The sequence below is a fragment of the Magnolia sinica genome, chromosome 10 (assembly GCF_029962835.1).
Source record: "Magnolia sinica isolate HGM2019 chromosome 10, MsV1, whole genome shotgun sequence".
Lineage (NCBI taxonomy): Eukaryota > Viridiplantae > Streptophyta > Magnoliopsida > Magnoliales > Magnoliaceae > Magnolia > Magnolia sinica.
In genome coordinates this window covers 87162800-87180096 of record NC_080582.1, presented here as the reverse complement: position 1 = coordinate 87180096, position 17297 = coordinate 87162800, and the positions used below count along the sequence as shown (strand labels likewise).

The 17297-nt window shown below is 40.8% G+C and overlaps 1 non-coding gene across 1 annotated transcript; it reads right to left on the bottom strand.

Annotated features, from left to right (window-relative positions):
* Window positions 1-4481: 4481 nt before the first annotated feature.
* On the bottom strand, window positions 4482-4587 carry LOC131217811 (small nucleolar RNA R71). Its single transcript, XR_009157401.1, has one exon. It is a non-coding gene; the product is annotated as a small nucleolar RNA R71 (small nucleolar RNA).
* Between the last annotated feature and the right edge of the window lie 12710 nt (window positions 4588-17297).

Sequence of the window (17297 nt, the reverse complement as noted above, 5' to 3'; positions counted from 1 at the left end):
GGATCCGATCCGATCCAGTCATATAGTATGAAGTTAAAATAGATTGAGAAATAAAGAACTGAGGTTAAAATAGAGCCATTGGATGTTTGCATCATCAGTGCTTCTACTTTTTCCGATGGTATGGTCCACTTAAGCTTTGGATATGCATAAATTTTGGGTTCAACCATTAAAATGATCTAGAAAAATGAATGGATGGTGTGGATCAACCACATGCATTCACGATGGGCCCACGTGCACGCCAACTACACTACCGTGTGTGGCCTGGATAAATTTCAAATTAATTACTTGTATCACACGTAAGCTACTGACAAGTGACAGGTTGAGTAGCCAGTGAGACTCCCCACTGAAGTGATGTCACCAAGTTTTGTGAGACCCACTATGATGTATGTGTTATATCCACACCGTCCATCAATTTGTAAAGATCATTTTAGGCCATGAGACAAAGAATGAGTCAGATCTAGATTTGGAGTGGACCCCACCACAGAAAACTGTGGGAAGAGTGACTCCTACCGTTGACACTTTCCTAAGGTCCACTATGATGTTTATTGTTGAGGGTCGAATATTGCATATCAGACCCCAGTTATTGCCAGGATTTACAAACATAGTACTGTTTATCGGCCTGATTTAATCATGTTTGTGATGCAGGGCGTATTTATGAGCCTGGACTGGGAAAGGGTACTAAAAGCATGGATTTAACGGTCTGAAGTCACCAAGGCAAGCGACGGACTCCAGGGGACCAAGATCAACGGAATTACACGCCAGGAATCCGCGAAAATTGAGAAACTAGAGCTCAAGCGGCCTGAAAGTCAGCTAGAATGCAAGATCACGAGGTTCCCACCATCCATTCAGCTCAAAACTTCATACATGGCCAAGGGCCCACAAATTAACCGTACATGGCGAATTTCAACCCTCAGATCCCTCCAGAAGTGGCCCAACGGACAGATCAACCCCTAAAATCTTGATTTGGGGCCCGCCTGATATCTGGGTGTACTTAAATTTCATTATCAATGCCTTAAAGTGGATGAGGAAAAGGATGGACGGAACGGATTTCTCACAAAAATCTCAGTGGACCCCAATCAAGAGAGTGCATGTGCACAATGTGCACGCACTCGTCGTGCACCGCATTGTCCCAATCGGTCAGCGTTACGCTGACCGATATCTTCTCAAATTTTCAAAAAAAAAACTCCAGCGTCTTCACTACGCATCTACGGCTAGCGTTTGTGGGCCACCACCGTGTTTCAACGGTCCAATCCGGACGGTCCAGCAGATCCCCATGACACCTCTTATCACTGCCTAGGTGGCGGAATTGCAAAAGATCGTGAGGAGAGAAATCCAGCCGTTCAAACGCAGGAATGGACGACTGAATGAAAGCATCCATGGACCACACCGATTTTGATCCAATACAGTGATTCCCGCCTGGCTTTTCGAGCAGAATGCAGTGGACGGCTTGGATTGATCATTTGAAGCTGATTGTGGACCCCACCATCATCACAGCGTAACGATACGCAGGCCCTGTTTTTGTGCCGGATGCGGTCCGGCTTTTGCGGCAGATTGTGCGCTCTTGGGGGCGATCGGACGGACGATCTGAACCGTTCATCATGTAGGTCTGTCTAAAAACCCCCAGAGGACATTGTCCTTTTGGAAAGAAAGCAAAGAAGAAGAAGAGTGGAGACCCGCATTCATGACTGCATAAGGTATCGTCGCAGCAGAGGGCGTGCGTAAAGTCCGACTCCAGCAAGGTCTCTCTCCAAAAACCTCCGTCTGCACTGCCCTGGCACATATAAAACAGAGAGAGAGAGAGAGAGAGAGAGAGAGAGAGAGAGAGAGAGAGAGAGAGAGAGAGAGAGAGAGAGAGAAGAGGAGTGTGGCACGTGAGCAACAGTTTGGCAGGGACGTGGGCAGAGGCAGCCGTGGAGACTCGGTTTGGGGCGCTCGGCTGGATGTGGAGCAGTCAGAGACAGAGTAGTGAAGAGTTTGTTTTCTTTTATTTTTATTTATTTTAAAGAATCAGCCTAATTATATCTATTTCTGGGGCTAAGAGGTGAAGCTTGTAGCCTGATGGGAGTTTTTTTTACTTATGTTTTTTCGTTTAAACTGAACTGATGTTGTTCTTAGTTAAATTAAAGGAATGTTTTTCTTTGTCTTTAATGGTCTGTTGTGACTGAAATTACAATGGATCTGCAATGGCCTTGAATATCTCCTTTTCCCTTTTGATGTATATGACGTCAGGAAGCCCTGTTATTCACCATTGCCTCCTGAGCATGGTCGGATGATGATACCCTTCCTAACTTTCATGCATTGTTGACTGGTTGGTAATTAGTTTAATTCTGTTGTTTGCTTTGCCTCCTGGGCATGGATTGATGATGGAATCCATTCTAATTCATATACTTTTCATCTCTTTAAAAACTATATTCAAAGAAGTTCAGTTTAGTTTACATGATGATGGCATAAGATCTCCCTGATCTCTACAAGTGGATCCTCTGAATCCCCAGTTTCCCTTCCTCTGAATTCCTTAAGTTTAATCTCTCACCATTATTCATCAATTTACATTGGATTTAGATTACATCTTTTTTACTAGTTCTATATTTAGTTAGTTTCAGATCACGTACAAGTTTCAGTCCCTGTGGATTCGACCTCGGTCTCACCGAGTTTATTACTACATCACAACCCTATACTTGGGGAGTGAACAAGTTTTTGGCGCCGTTGTCGGGGACTGACGGTTGCGATTCTCTGAAATTAATTAGGTTTAGAATTAATTTAAGATTAGGATTTTACTAACTTTAGGTTAAGGTTTTTCATTTTATTTTGTTTTTAGAAACTAACCCGTTTTCTTGATTTTGTAGGACCCTGACATGAGTTTCTAAATTGGTAATTCCTTCCTAATTTCTCTACTTTTTCTACTCTTAAAATTAGGGTTTAAATTTTAGAAATTTTCTATTTCTAGTATCCTCCTATCTATAGGAAATAGTTTATTTTTAGAAACTTTCCTCTTTTGTTTTTAGAAACTAGGTTAGTTATTTTCCTTTTTAGAAATTAACTTTCTATTTTTAGTAACTTTCTAATTTTAACTCTTTTAGAATCTAACTTTGTTTCCTAATTTATTTTTAGAAATTTTCTACTTGTAGAATTTTATTTTTTTTTAGAAACTAACCTTCCTTACATGATTTCTTCTTCATATAGATAGATATAGGATCTATGGGGCAATTACTTAGAAGTACATTTTGTGCAACAGCCCTTCCTATCTGATAGAAAAGGATCTCATGATCCTGAACCAATCTTACCTGGGATCGCAAATCCCAAGTTTGTCTATGAAGAGCTGATCTAATTGTATTAGTGTCTATAATGGATTTCTTCTGTGTAATACTAATTGATAGGGCCTCATTGGTAAGTGCTACAAGATCTCGTGCATTGGAACCATGGTCATGGACCCGAATCCGTTAGTATGGAACATTTTCTTTTCCAAGTGAAATCCCCTAGTATATGAAAGAATGAAAAAGTGCTTTCGTTGTTGTGGAATAAGAAGCCTTCGTATCTTAATGCATGTATTTAATTTATTCGGAGCTATTAGAGTGGGATCCACTTTAAGATAGAAATTTCTAATTCGGTAAGCTCCTTCTCTACTTCCTATTTTTCAGTTCTCTTTTAGTAATTTACTTTCTAGTTTAGGACTTTCCTAATTTATTTTAGAAGTTTCCACTTTCTTTTAGGAATTCTTTCTTTTAGAAAACAGTTTACTGCTATCTTTCTTTTAAAGGATTGTTCCTCTCCTTTTTAGAATCTAACTTATTTTGTTTTATTTTGCAGGTTTTTTAACTTAGGGACTCCAATTTGGTAATTTCTTTCCAACTCTCTCTTTCTTTCTAGATTTTCTTTTCCTTTCTTAGGAATAGGTTTTGAATTTAATTAAGGGCTGTGAGTGTTTCATGCCCAAGTGGGCCCGTGACAACACTCGACGTCTCTTGACTGAAGGAGGATTGGTTGAGGGGTTGACTATCCATCGCAGGACTAGACGCCGCTTGAAATCCCCTGAGTTAACTGAAGTTATGGCTGAAGACCAACCTCCTTTACTTCCACCCAGGGTGGAGGATACCCAAGATGAGAATGAGATGCATCAGGCACCCCCGCCTTGTACTTTATGAGATTATCTACAACCGGCGGGAGTAAGTACGCCTTCATGCATGATTTTTTCTGAAAACACAGGACAAATGGACATCAAGCCAGGAGTTATCCAACTCCTTCCCAAATTCCATGGACTTGAATCAGAGAGTCCATATTTACATTTGAAAGAGTTCGATGAGATTATAGCTACATTATGTTTTCCTAATGTATCTGAGGATATAATTAGGCTAAAACTCTTTCCTTTTTCCTTAAAAGAGAAAGCTAAGACGTGGTTACATTCACTGCGTCCTAGATCCATTGGTACATGGAACGATATGCAGATGGAATTCATAAAAAAATTCTTCCCACATCATAAAACGATTACCCTCAGAAAAGCGATTATGAACTTTGCCCAAAAGGAAGATGAAACATTCTCCAATGTTGGGAAATGTTCAAAGATTTGGTCAGTTCATGCCCACAACACGGATTTGAAACGTGGCGCATTACAAATTTTTTCTATGATGGACTAACATCTTCCAGGCGCCAAATGGTCGAGACATGTGTAATAGAGAGTTCATTAATAAAGATGTTGATGAGGTATGAGATTACCTCAATAGTCTTGCTGAAAAAACACAATCATGGGACTATTACCCAAAGTCGAACACCACGTCTAGGCCGACTCAATTAAAGAAAAAAGGTGGATTATATCTCTTGAAAGAAGAGGATGATCTCAAGTGTAAAGTGACTACTCTCATAAGGAAAGTTGAGGCTATGGAAGGAAAGAAGGATAAGGTTAATGAAATTGTTTGTGGCATCTGTGATTGCAACATTCATACAATTGAAAATTGTCCTACAATACCCGCCTTTCGAGGAGTGTTGAATGAACAAGCTAATGCCGTAAACAACTATCAAAGACCTTTTACTGGACCTAACTCCAATACGTACAATCCTGGTTGGAAAAATCATCCAAACTTTAGTTGGAGGAATGGACAAATGGCTACTCCTCAAGGTTTCTTCAATCAAAATCCAAATCAAGTGAAACCTCAAGAGGAACCGGTTGAAAATTCCATACAAGAGCTGGCTCAGGCAATGCGGGGAATTACAGATTTTATGCAAAAGATAGATTCTCGTATGACGGTTATAGAAAAGGGGATGCTTCCTGCACAACCTCTCCCCAATCCTAAACCGCAGTACGAGATTAATGATCCCAGCTCTTCAAATCAGATGGGGCACGCTAAATCCATCACCACTCTTAGGAGTGGAAAGATCATTGATAAAACTCTTCCGGTTAGGTCCGAAAAGCCTCAAGAACCAGAAGAGGACAACAATGATGGATTCAGTGATGCTCCACAAAAATTAGAACCGGAACTTCTAGAGAAGCCAGTTGCTCCGTTCCCCCAACGGTTGGTTTCACCAAAACCTCTCTCTAACTCTCAAGATATTCTAGAGGTGTTGAAACAAGTGAAAGTCAATATTCCTCTACTTGATGTCGTGAAACAGATTCTTTCATATGCCAAATTTCTGAAAGACTTATGCACGACCAAAAGACGAAAAATTATTCAAAAGAAAATCTTCTTGACTGAGAAAGTGAGTGCCATCCTGAAGCAAGACGTGCCGTAGAAATTCAAGGATCTCGGTAGCCCAACCATATCATGTGTAATCGGGAACCATCAAATTGATCACGTACTTCTTGACTTAGGAGCGAGCGTAAATCTGATTCCCTACTCGGTATACAAACAGTTAGATTTGGGTGAGATAAAACCCACCCTGACCACACTACAACTTGCTGATCGCTCTGTTCGTGTACCAAGAGGGATAATTGAGGATGTGTTAGTCCAGGTCGATAGATTTTACTACGCTATAGATTTTATCATCCTGGACACCGAACCCATCAATAACATGAGCACTCAGATTCCCGTCATTCTTGGTCACCCATTCCTTACCACGTCAAATGCAATTATCAATTGCAGGAATGGTGTCATGACTATGTCTTTTGAAAATTTGACATTGGAGTCAAACATATTTTTCAATAACGGCAGCAACTCAGAGGATGATGACGATTTCCACGACATTAACATGATTGACTCTTTCGTGGAAGATACAACACTTCTAACCTTATCCTCTGACTCTCTAGAGACGTGCCTGGCCCACGCCCATGATTTTGATGATGACATGATTAGGGAGACGTGCGCCTTGCTTGATACTGCACCGGTACTTGAAGTTAACCGGTGGAGGCCACAATTTGAAGAATTGCCACAAACCGATGTAGTGCCTCTACCGTCTAATCTCAAGCCGCCGAAGCTTGATCTAAAACCTTTGCCCTCTGATTTGAAATATGCTTATTTAGGTCAAGATGAGACATACCCGGTGGTGATCTCTGCCCACCTAGAGAAAGAACAGGAGAGTATGCTCATATCTACTCTCATTGAGCATAAAGGAGCCCTGGGATGGACGATAGCGGACCTCAAGGGAATCGATCCCTCGATTTGTACTCACCACATATATCTTGAGGATAATGCAAAAACCACTCGGCAACCACAATGTAGACTAAATCCAAACATGAAGGAAGTGGTTAAGGCCGAGGTTCTTAAACTATTGGATGTGGGCATCATATACTCTATATCTGATAGTCAATGGGTGAGTCCAACTCAAGTGGTCCTTAAGAAGTCCGGAATCACCATCGTAGCTAATGCTAAAAATGAACTCGTGCCAACTAGAGTCACTACTGGTTGGAGAATGTGCATTGACTACAGGAAGTTGAATACCGTCACGAGGAAAGACCACTTTCCTTTACCATTCATTGATCAGATCCTGGAAAGGTTAGCTGGTCATTCCTATTACAGTTTCCTTGACGGGTATTCGGGTTACAACCAGATAGAGATAGCCCCTGAAGACCAGGAAAAGACTACATTTACATGTCCCTACGGCACCTTTACCTACCGAAGGATGCCATTCGGACTATGTAATGCCCCTGCCACCTTTCAGCGATGTATGCTTAGTATCTTTTCTGACATGGTGGGGCAATATCTAGAGGTCTTCATGGACGATTTCTCTGTTTATGGTCCATCCTTCAGTAAGTGCTTGGAAAGTCTTAAATGTGTGCTGAAAAGATGTGAAGAAAAGAACTTGGTACTTAATTGGGAGAAGTGTCATTTCATGGTTCAGAAGGGAATTGTCCTTGGGCATATCATCTCGTCCAAGGGAATCGAGGTAGATAAGGCAAAAATCGATCTTATCTCTAACCTACCTCCACCCAAGAACATCAGAGACGTGCGATCCTTCTTAAGACACGCAGGATTTTACAGGCGATTCATAAAGGACTTTAGTCTCCTCTCTCGTCCTTTATGTAATCTTCTTCAAAAGGATGCTCGAGTGGACTGAGCAATGCCAGGAAGCTTTCACCAAGATTAAAGGCACGTTAACCAATGCACCTATCATGCAGCCACCCGACTGGAGCCTTCCTTTTGAGCTTATGTGCGACGCTTCTGATTATGCTCTCGGAGCGGTCCTAGGCCAGAGAAAAGATAAGAGACCTTACGTCATTCATTACGCGAGTAGAACTCTAAATCTTGCCCAAGTGAACTACTCGACTACGGAAAAGGAACTCTTATCCGTAGTGTTCGCCTTGGACAAATTTAGGTCCTACCGATCGGATCCAAGATCATTATCTACACAGATCATGCAGCACTCAAGTATCTTCTTTCTAAGAATGATTCTAAGCCCCGCCTGATACGATGGATCCTTTTATTCCAAGAATTTGATTTGGAAATTAAAGATAAAAAGGGAGTAGAGAACGTAGTGGCCGATCACCTTTCTCGCCTTAATACCTCTGATTCCCTTGAGGCGACCCATATCAATGATATGTTCCCTGATGAACAACTGTTTAGAGTCTCCCATTCTCCTTGGTTCGCTGATATTGCTAATTATCTTACCACAGGTTCCATACCGACACAGTGGACTGCGCAAGATAAGAAGAAATTCTTCACCGAGGTGCGCAACTTTTTCTGGGATGATCCTTATTTATTTAAATATTGCCCAGACCAAATCCTAAGGAGATGTGTACCAGACGATGAGCATCAGAGCGTCATCTCCTTCTGTCACTCACAGGCCTGTGGTGGTCACTTTTCTGCTAAAAAGACCACGGCCAAGATTCTGCAGTGTGGCTTTTACTGGCCCACTATGTTTAGGGACACTTATGAGTTTTGCAAAGCTTGTGAGCGTTGTCAGAAATTGGGAGCATTGTCCCGTCGAAATATGATGCCTTTGAATCTCATCCTTATCATTGAAGCATTTGATTGCTGGGGCATCGATTTCATGGGACCATTCCCCCAATCGTTTGGAAATCTGTATATTTTGCTCGCCGTGGATTATGTCACTAAATGGGTCGAAGCGATTCCGTGTCGAACTAATGACCATCGCACGGTCATTAAATTCCTAAAAGAAAACATCCTTTCTCGATTCGGAATGCCTCGAGCCATCATTAGTGATGGGGGCTCATACTTTTGTAATAAACCATTTGAGAGCTTAATGAAGAAATACGGTATCTCTCATAAGGTGAGCACCCCGTACCACCCACAGACAAGTGGGCAAGCTGAGATTTCTAATAGAAAAATTAAACACATTTTGGAGAAAACAGTTAACCCTGATCGTAAGGATTGGTCAATTCGATTGACCGATGCCTTATGGGCATACCGTATTGCCTTTAAAACCCCTATTGGAATGTCTCCCTTTAGACTTGTCTATGGGAAAGCTTGCCACTTGCCTGTGGAGCTGGAATACAGAGCTTACTGGGCGATCAAAAATTTTAATTTCAATCTGGACAACACTGGCTCGCTACGCAAACTTCAACTGAATGAACTTGAGGAAATCCGGAATGAGGCGTACGATAATTCGAGAATTTACAAGGACAAGATGAAAGCATTTCATGACCAACACATTTTACGAAAATCATTCACGCCTTGTTAGAAGGTCTTTTTGTACAATTCTCGATTACATCTCTTTCCGGGTAAGCTTCGATCTCGTTGGACCGGCCCTTACATTGTTGTTACTGTTTTTCCTCATGGGGCCGTTGAGATAAGAGATCCCGACAATGGCAAGGAGTTTAAAGTCAATGGACATCGATTGAAACCATTTGTCGAGAAATTTGATTCAGAGGACATGTCCATGACCCTGATTGCTCCTGTTTACCAGGATTGATCTCCTAGTCTGATGGAGGTATAGGTAGGTTTATCGCTTTCATAGGACTAGGGTAGTTACTTTTTTTGTCTGGCTGAAGACGGTAAACTTAACGCTCCTGGGAGGCAACCCAGCTCTTCATTTCATTTCGTTTTTATCATTAGTCAGTTCAATGTTTGTGGGTAACATTACTGCAAACCCTCACGAGACTACAACTCGTCCGCTAGGGGCAACCTAGGGGTTTAAAAGCTTGTTGCATACGCTAAATGCAATCGAGAGCATCTACGGAAGTGGTATAGGTAGGATTTTATTTTTGTTATTTTATTTTACTTCTGTGGGTTTCTCTCTTGTGCTGACCCGCTCTTACGTAGATATCTTTGGAAAGCCTCTTGAGTCTTTCATCCAGGTACTATCTTTCCATCACTCCTCTTATATTTTCGTTGTCCCATGTGTATTGCATGCTTATTTCTTTTACATTGAGGACAATGTAGATTTTAGGTTGGGGGTGAGAAATTAGGTTTCCTAATCAGCGTTTTCCTGGTCTTGAACAAAAATTGTGAAAATTTTTAATTTTTCTGGACTTTTTTATAAATTCGAAGGAATTTTGACAGCCATCTAAGGCACTTGGAATATTCGAGATACATGATGTTGGAAATTTAAGACGCTTGGATTCAGTATCTGTTGGATTGCATAATTAAGTTTGAATTGTTAATCCAGAATTAGAAGTTGTAAACATTGATTGAGTTATGATCTCACATGTCACATCTCGCTTTTCATTAAGGTTTCAGTTTGATATTGAAGGATTTACTTGGTACTCACTAAGCATGAAAGGAACCGGCCTAAGAAAATTGAAAGGATTAGGTGAATAATCTTCACCATAGGTTTGCTCCCTATAGGTGAAGGTTCAATTTTTCAAAGTAGCCGGCGGAAAGGGGTGGGCAATGGTCTTCATCATAGGTTTGCTCCCTATAGGTGAAGATTTGATTCCTCCCCTTGGCGGTATTTTAATGAAATATATATATATATATATATATATATATATATATATATATATATATATATATGTATCAAAGGTCGATTAATGAAAAAATGATCCGTGAGGAAAGTTTGAGTTATTATGAATTATCTTAGTGTTTACCGATAATATCATAAAATTAAGAAGTGAACCTTAATGATAAGCCGAGATTACACGATACACCCATGGAACTCAATATTTAGAATTATTCTAATTAATGGATTAATATTTGAGCTTGATTATGAAGTTTACTGTGAGCTTGATTTCAGGAGAAAGTAATGCTAACATTCATGAATCTTAGAATTCGAGTATCTGAATTGTTTTTCATAAATCTCTTGAGTTTGTAGAAATTGTCCTGTAATTCTCAATTTATTTTTCGCATACCTTGCTCGGGACTAGCAAGATGCTGGTTGGGGGTTGTATTGAGGGTCGAATATTGCATATCAGACCCCAGTTATTGCTAGGATTTACAAACATAGTACTGTTTATCGGCCTGATTTAATCATGTTTGTGATGCAGGGCGTATTCATGAGCCTGGACTGGGAAAGGGTACTAAAAGCATGGATTTAACGGTTTGAAGTCACCAAGGCAAGCGACGAACTCCAGGGGACTAAGATCAACGGAATTACACGCCAGGGATCCGTGAAAATCGAGAAACTAAAGATCAAGCGGCCTGAAAGTCAGCCAGAATGCAAGATCACGAGGTTCCCACCATCCGTTCAGCTCAAAACTTCATACATGGCCAAGGGCCCACAAATTAACCGTACATGGCGAATTTCAACCCTCAGATCCCTCCAGAAGTGGCCCAACAGACAGATCAACCCCTAAAATCTTGATTTGGGGCCGGCCTGATATCTGGGTATACTTAAATTTCATTATCAGCGCCTTAAAGTGGATGAGGAAAAGGATGGACGGAACGGATTTCTCACAAAAATCTCAGTGGACCCCACTCAAGAGAGTGCATGTGCACGACTCGTCGTGCACCGCCATTGTCCCAATCGGTCAGCGTTACGCTGACCGATATCTTCTCAAATTTTAAAAAAAAAAAACTCTAGCGTCTTCACTACGCATCTGCGGCTGGCGTTTGTGGGCCACCACCGTGTTTCAACGGTCCAATCCGGACGGTCCAGCAGATCCCCACGACACCTCTTATCACTGCCTAGGTGGCGGAATTGCAAAAGATCGCGAGGAGAGAAATCCAGCCGTTCAAACGTAGGAATGGACGGCTGAATGAAAGCATCCATGGACCACACCGATTTTGATCCAAATACAGTGATTCCCGCCTGGCTTTTCGAGCAGAATGCAATGGACGGCTTGAATTGATCATTTGAAGCTGATTGTGGACCCCACCATCATCATAGCGTAACGATACGCAGGTCCTGTTTTTGCGCCGGACGCGGTCCGGCTTTTGCGGCAGATTGTGTGCTCTTGGGGGCGATCGGACGGACGATCTGAACCGTTCATCATGTAGGTCTGTCTAAAAACTCCCAGAGGACGTTGTCCTTTTGGAAAGAAAGCAAAGAAGAAGAAGAGTGGAGACCCGCATTCATGACTACGTAAGGTATCATCGCAGCAGAGGGCGTGCGTAAAGTCCGACTCCAGCAAGTTCTCTCTCCAAAAGCCTCCGTCTGCACTGCCCTTGCACATATAAAACAGAGAGAGAGAGAGAGAAGAGGAGTGTGGCACGTGAGCAACAGTTTGGCAGGGACGTGGGCAGAGGCAGCCGTGGAGACTCGGTTTGGGGCGCTCGGCTGGATGTGGAGCAGTCAGAGACAGAGTAGTGAAGAGTTTGTTTTCTTTTATTTTTATTTATTTTAAAGAATCAGCCTAATTATGTCTATCTTAGGCTAAACCTCTTAGCTGGGGCTAAGAGGTGAAGCTTGTAGCCTGATGGGAGTTTTTTTTTACTTATGTTTTTTCGTTTAAACTGAACTGATGTTGTTCTTAGTTAAATTAAAGGAATGTTTTTCTTTGTCTTTAATGGTCTGTTGTGACTGAAATTACAATGGATCTGCAATGGCCTTCAATATCTCCTTTTCCCTTTTGATGTATATGACGTTAGGAAGCCCTGTTATTCACCATTGCCTCCTGGGCATGGTCGGATGATGATACCCTTCCTAACTTTCATGCATTGTTGACTGGTTGGTAATTAGTTTAATTCTGTTGTTTGCTTTGTCTCCTGGGCATGGATTGATGATGGAATTCATTCTAATTCATATACTTTTCATCTCTTTAAAAACTATATTCAAAGAAGTTCAGTTTAGTTTACATGATGATGGCATAAGATCTCCCTGATCTTTACAAGTGGATCCTCTGAATCCCCAGTTTCCCTTCCTCTGAATTCCTTAAGTTTAATCTCTCACTATTATTCATCAATTTACATTGGATTTAGATTACATCTTTTTTGCTAGTTCTATATTTAGTTAGTTTCAGATCACATACAAGTTTCAGTCCCTGTGGATTCGACCTCGGTCTCACCGAGTTTATTACTACATCACAACCCTATACTTGGGGAGTGAACATTTATCTGAGATCCAACGTGTTCACAAGTTAAGACAAACATGAAAGAAGGGAAAACACAAATTTCGGTTTGATCGAAAACTTTTGTGGGCCTTAGAAAATTTTAATGGTGGGCATCACTCTCTCCACTGTTTTCTGTGGTGGGGTTCATTTAAGCTTTGGATCTGACTCATTCTTTGGCTCCTGCCCTAAATTGATATCTCCAAATGAATGGACAGTGCAGATACAACACATATATCATGGTGGGTCCCATAGAACTTGGTCACGTCACTTCAGTAGGGAGTGTAAGCTCTAGCCTCTAACTACTTAACCTGTCAGTAGGGAGTAGCTAATCCGCGTCCCACGCAAGCTACGCAGGACAAGCTGTTGTAGTTTTGTAGATACGTGTCGTGCGAAGACGAGTGTGTACACGCCTCAAGCTTTGAGTTGTATGAATGACTCAAATTAGATCAAAGTTACATGGGCCCCACCATAACGGTTATTTTCCATCTATTCTATTAATAATGTTAAAAATAACTTTGGCCTTCCAGCGATGGACGAATCTCGGTGCATTGATGGTTCTTGGCATACATGGTTGTGTTATCATTAAATTGGAACTATTAATTTGTGTGACTCCACCAATTTTTTACTAATCTACAAAAAAAATTATCGAAAATAAATATCTTGATGTCCATTTTTTAGTTAGAATATCGGAAAATGAAGAGAGAAATTTTGGATGGTCCAAAATAAAAGGGGAAAAATGACTGTTAACTTGATCGATTGATACTTCAATTTGTGTGGATTGTGGAACCTGCGCTGTCTGTTAGTAGGGCCCTACCTTCATCGACTCTGTGATTACTTGCACGTTGGAGTGAAAATAGATCGAGACATGTGAAATGTACAACGTTTTAAAAACTCCTCAACAGACAAGAATTACGTTATTCCTCGTCGTTCATCGGCCCCGAATAATTGACTAGTCCATTGATCAGATGGGCCACACAAGTATGAGAAAATGGGTAGCTAAAACAAATCAATTGGTGTTCTATACTCATCATATTTATGTAGCTCGATCCGAACGGTACCCAACCCGATCCGATTTGGTTTTCCTGACCGAGTCGGACTTAGTTAGCGGTGCATCGGATCGGATCGAGTCAGATGACCCGGACTCGGTCCGGATCGGATTGAGTTCGGGTCAGGCCACGTGGAATCTGGACCTAGTTGAGTTGGACCCAATCCGTCTGACTCGGTCCGATGCCCAGCTCTAGAAGTAGAGCACTTGTTTTGCTGATCAAAACCATTAAAGTAAGAAGCCAAATAGTGGATCCCACCATAAGAGCTGATCAGAACCGTTCAAAATATGATATTTCTTCTGAACTGTTAATTTATATATTTTTAACCATCTATTTATAAGACACTAATTTGAGGTCCCTAAACCCCGGGCTATCCCCAGCCACAAGTAGAATGGACGTGGTTTCAGTGGATCTACGGATCCACCGAGGTCGGTGGCTCCCTGACTATGGGGCCCACCGTGATGTATTTGTATTATATCCATGCCGTTTATCTGTTTCTCCAGCTTATTTTAGGGTAAGAACTGAATGTAGCAGATACAAATCTCAGGTGGACCGCATCACAGGAAATAATAGTGATTGAATGCTCACCATTAAACACTTCTTAGGGGACACTGGAATATTTAACTACCATCCAACCCATGGATAAGGTCACAAAGACCTGGGGGAAGTGATCAGAAAAATATCAGCTTGATCTAACACTTTTGTGGCTCACAAAAAGTTTTTAATAATTAATCACTGTTGTTCCTGTGATGTGATCCACCTGAAATGTGGATTTGCTTCAATTTTGGGCTCGTGCTTTAAAATGAATTGGAGAAATGAATGGACAGTGTGGATATAAGACAAATACATCGAGGTGGACCCCACAGTCAGGGATCCACCGAAGCTGTGTTCGGGTAGAATGGCCCATTTTTGGGGCTACGACCTGTTTAATGGATGGGCGAAATCTTTCGTGCATCAGTGTGCCCTACCATGGTGGGGGCCATGTAGGAGAATTAAAACAATCGGGGCTGTTGGTCATCATTGTGTGTACCTACTTGGACCAAGGGCCATCAAAGTTACAAAGCAATAGGGTTGTGTTTTGATTAGTGGGGTGTTTGCAAATGCCTATTTTTGAAAGAAGTTGGGATACAATCGATTGTCAAAGCGAGTGGACATTTCACCTAGAATAAACGAAGAGGCGATTAGTTATTCTACTTGTCAAAGTGTTGTGATCGAGAAGCTTGTTTGATTAGAAGCTTAACTCAAATAATTCGTGAAGGTATAGAAAATGTTGCAATATCTAATTACAATCCTTCCATGACGTTGGTTGTATACGCATCAAAGAAATCTACTAGGTTGGATGTTTGAGTAATTAGAACCCTTGCGATCTTATCAGGATAACATACGTTGGATTTGGAAATAGTAATTTTTTTGATGATGCACAATCCCTTAGGTTTGCTTGCAAACATATCGTTTGTAAAGTCAATTACCATTGCATTTTGCAGCTTGACAAATCTTTTGCATAATATGCAATAGTTTTGCAAGTGTTTTAGACTAGAGTTATCTGGCTTATTCTTTGACCATTCAACTTGCCAGTGTAGTTTGTAATAGTTCATTTTGTAAGTGGGAGCATGGATATGCTAATCCAGTATCAAAACAAAGTGTCTTAGATTTGCCATTTTTCTAGAATAACTTACTTGAAGCTGTGGGGTCAAGCCAATCATCTTATGTTTGTATTCTTTTTCTTATCTTTTTAATTTCTTTTTGTTGTTTTGTGCTGAGCAAACGTACCCTGCATTTTGGTATTTGCATGGATATTGCTTTTGTAGAGTTTGATGTTATCGTACCACTAGGGATTGATTTGACCCATCATTCGATTTGACTTTTTAACCCTCGAGATTTTTTGTAATTGATGTGTCAATGTGATCCAGCATACCGTGCCTGATGGCATCGATCAAAGTATTAGACGGTCATAGCTGGAGATGCTGGATGAAATGAAATAGACTTGATTTGACATTCGTCGTCGAAAAAATCTTTTTGAAAATTTGAACATGACCCGGATAAAATGGAAGAGATATTATTTATCATCCAACGCCCTTGTATATAATGGGGACCTGATTAGACATAAATACAAGGGAAACTTGATAAATTGAATGATTTTATCTTTTTCGACAATTGGACTCAAGGTCATGCATGGAAAAGACTCCTGTAAATACGTGAAATTATGAAATGAGGTTACGAAGTGATGTAAATGCGGTGTATGATGAAATGTTCAACCTATGAGATTGTTATGATTATTATTTTTTCTAAATACAGTGCATATGTTGATGTTTGATCGTGTAAACGGTCTGGATCATGGTAATACGAATCATTTCAAGGGATAAAGTTGCTGTGCATCGCAATTCCTATGTGTCGCGATGTATTGGAGGAAGGTAAGAGGCGCAGTCGCAGAGATATAGCTACACGCAATGGTAGCCATCCGATTCGCACTTCCCTATACCCGCCAATATGACATATGAGTAAAGATCCAAGCCGTTCACTAAGTGGGTCCCAGAGGATGCGAAATATGTCCCGAAAGGTAAGACTAATACGTTCATCAGGTGTGTGGTGGATGTTTGTTGATTTCTTTTAACCGTCCATTTATTTTATACACGCGCATCATAAGAAATAATCAGAATATGGCTTTGGGCCCTGATATATATAATGCTGGATAGCTACTTGCGCGCGTACCCATTTTTTTCGTCGCTTCTGTAAAGTAGGAAGAGCAGAAAGGGGAGTTTATTTGATACTCCGTAAGAGTACGACGCTTGATACGCAGTAACTCAGATATTGTACACGTGGCATAACACAATTCAAATAAACCGTCTAAAGTAGTGAATAACAATATTTATAAGATATATTCCCAGAACCAGATTTTTTAAAACAATCATCTTCCGATTCTGGACACGTACTGGTTGAAGTAGGAGCCTCGTATGCTTTTCATTTCTACCGTCCAATAAATGTCCACCAATCCAACAGTAATTGAACCAAATAAGTGTAATTTTTATTGCATAATATATCTAAATTGGACAACAATAATTTGAACTTTCTAGTTGAATTAATTATATATTTTTTTACAATTTTCAAGTGCCTGTGTATCATATATCATACTCCATCAGAGTATTAAATGTTTTTTCCGACCCGTAAAAGGCTAAGCAGTAAGCACGCGAGATTTGCTGAGATCCGTTGAATGGTCCTCCATCTTCATGGACGACTGAAAAAGCAATTAGGGTAAGATATGTTGTAAAATACCTATTTTCTTTGACGAAATAACAATAATGCCATTGCCTTTTAGAGTCGATAGTTTGAAAGCTCAAGGAGGGGGTGTTTGAGGCATTTTAGGAAAGATAAGGCTCCTCTAGAAAGAATGCCAGACCGTACACTCAGGACGAAAAGCGTCACCATTCCGTAGATTTCAATGT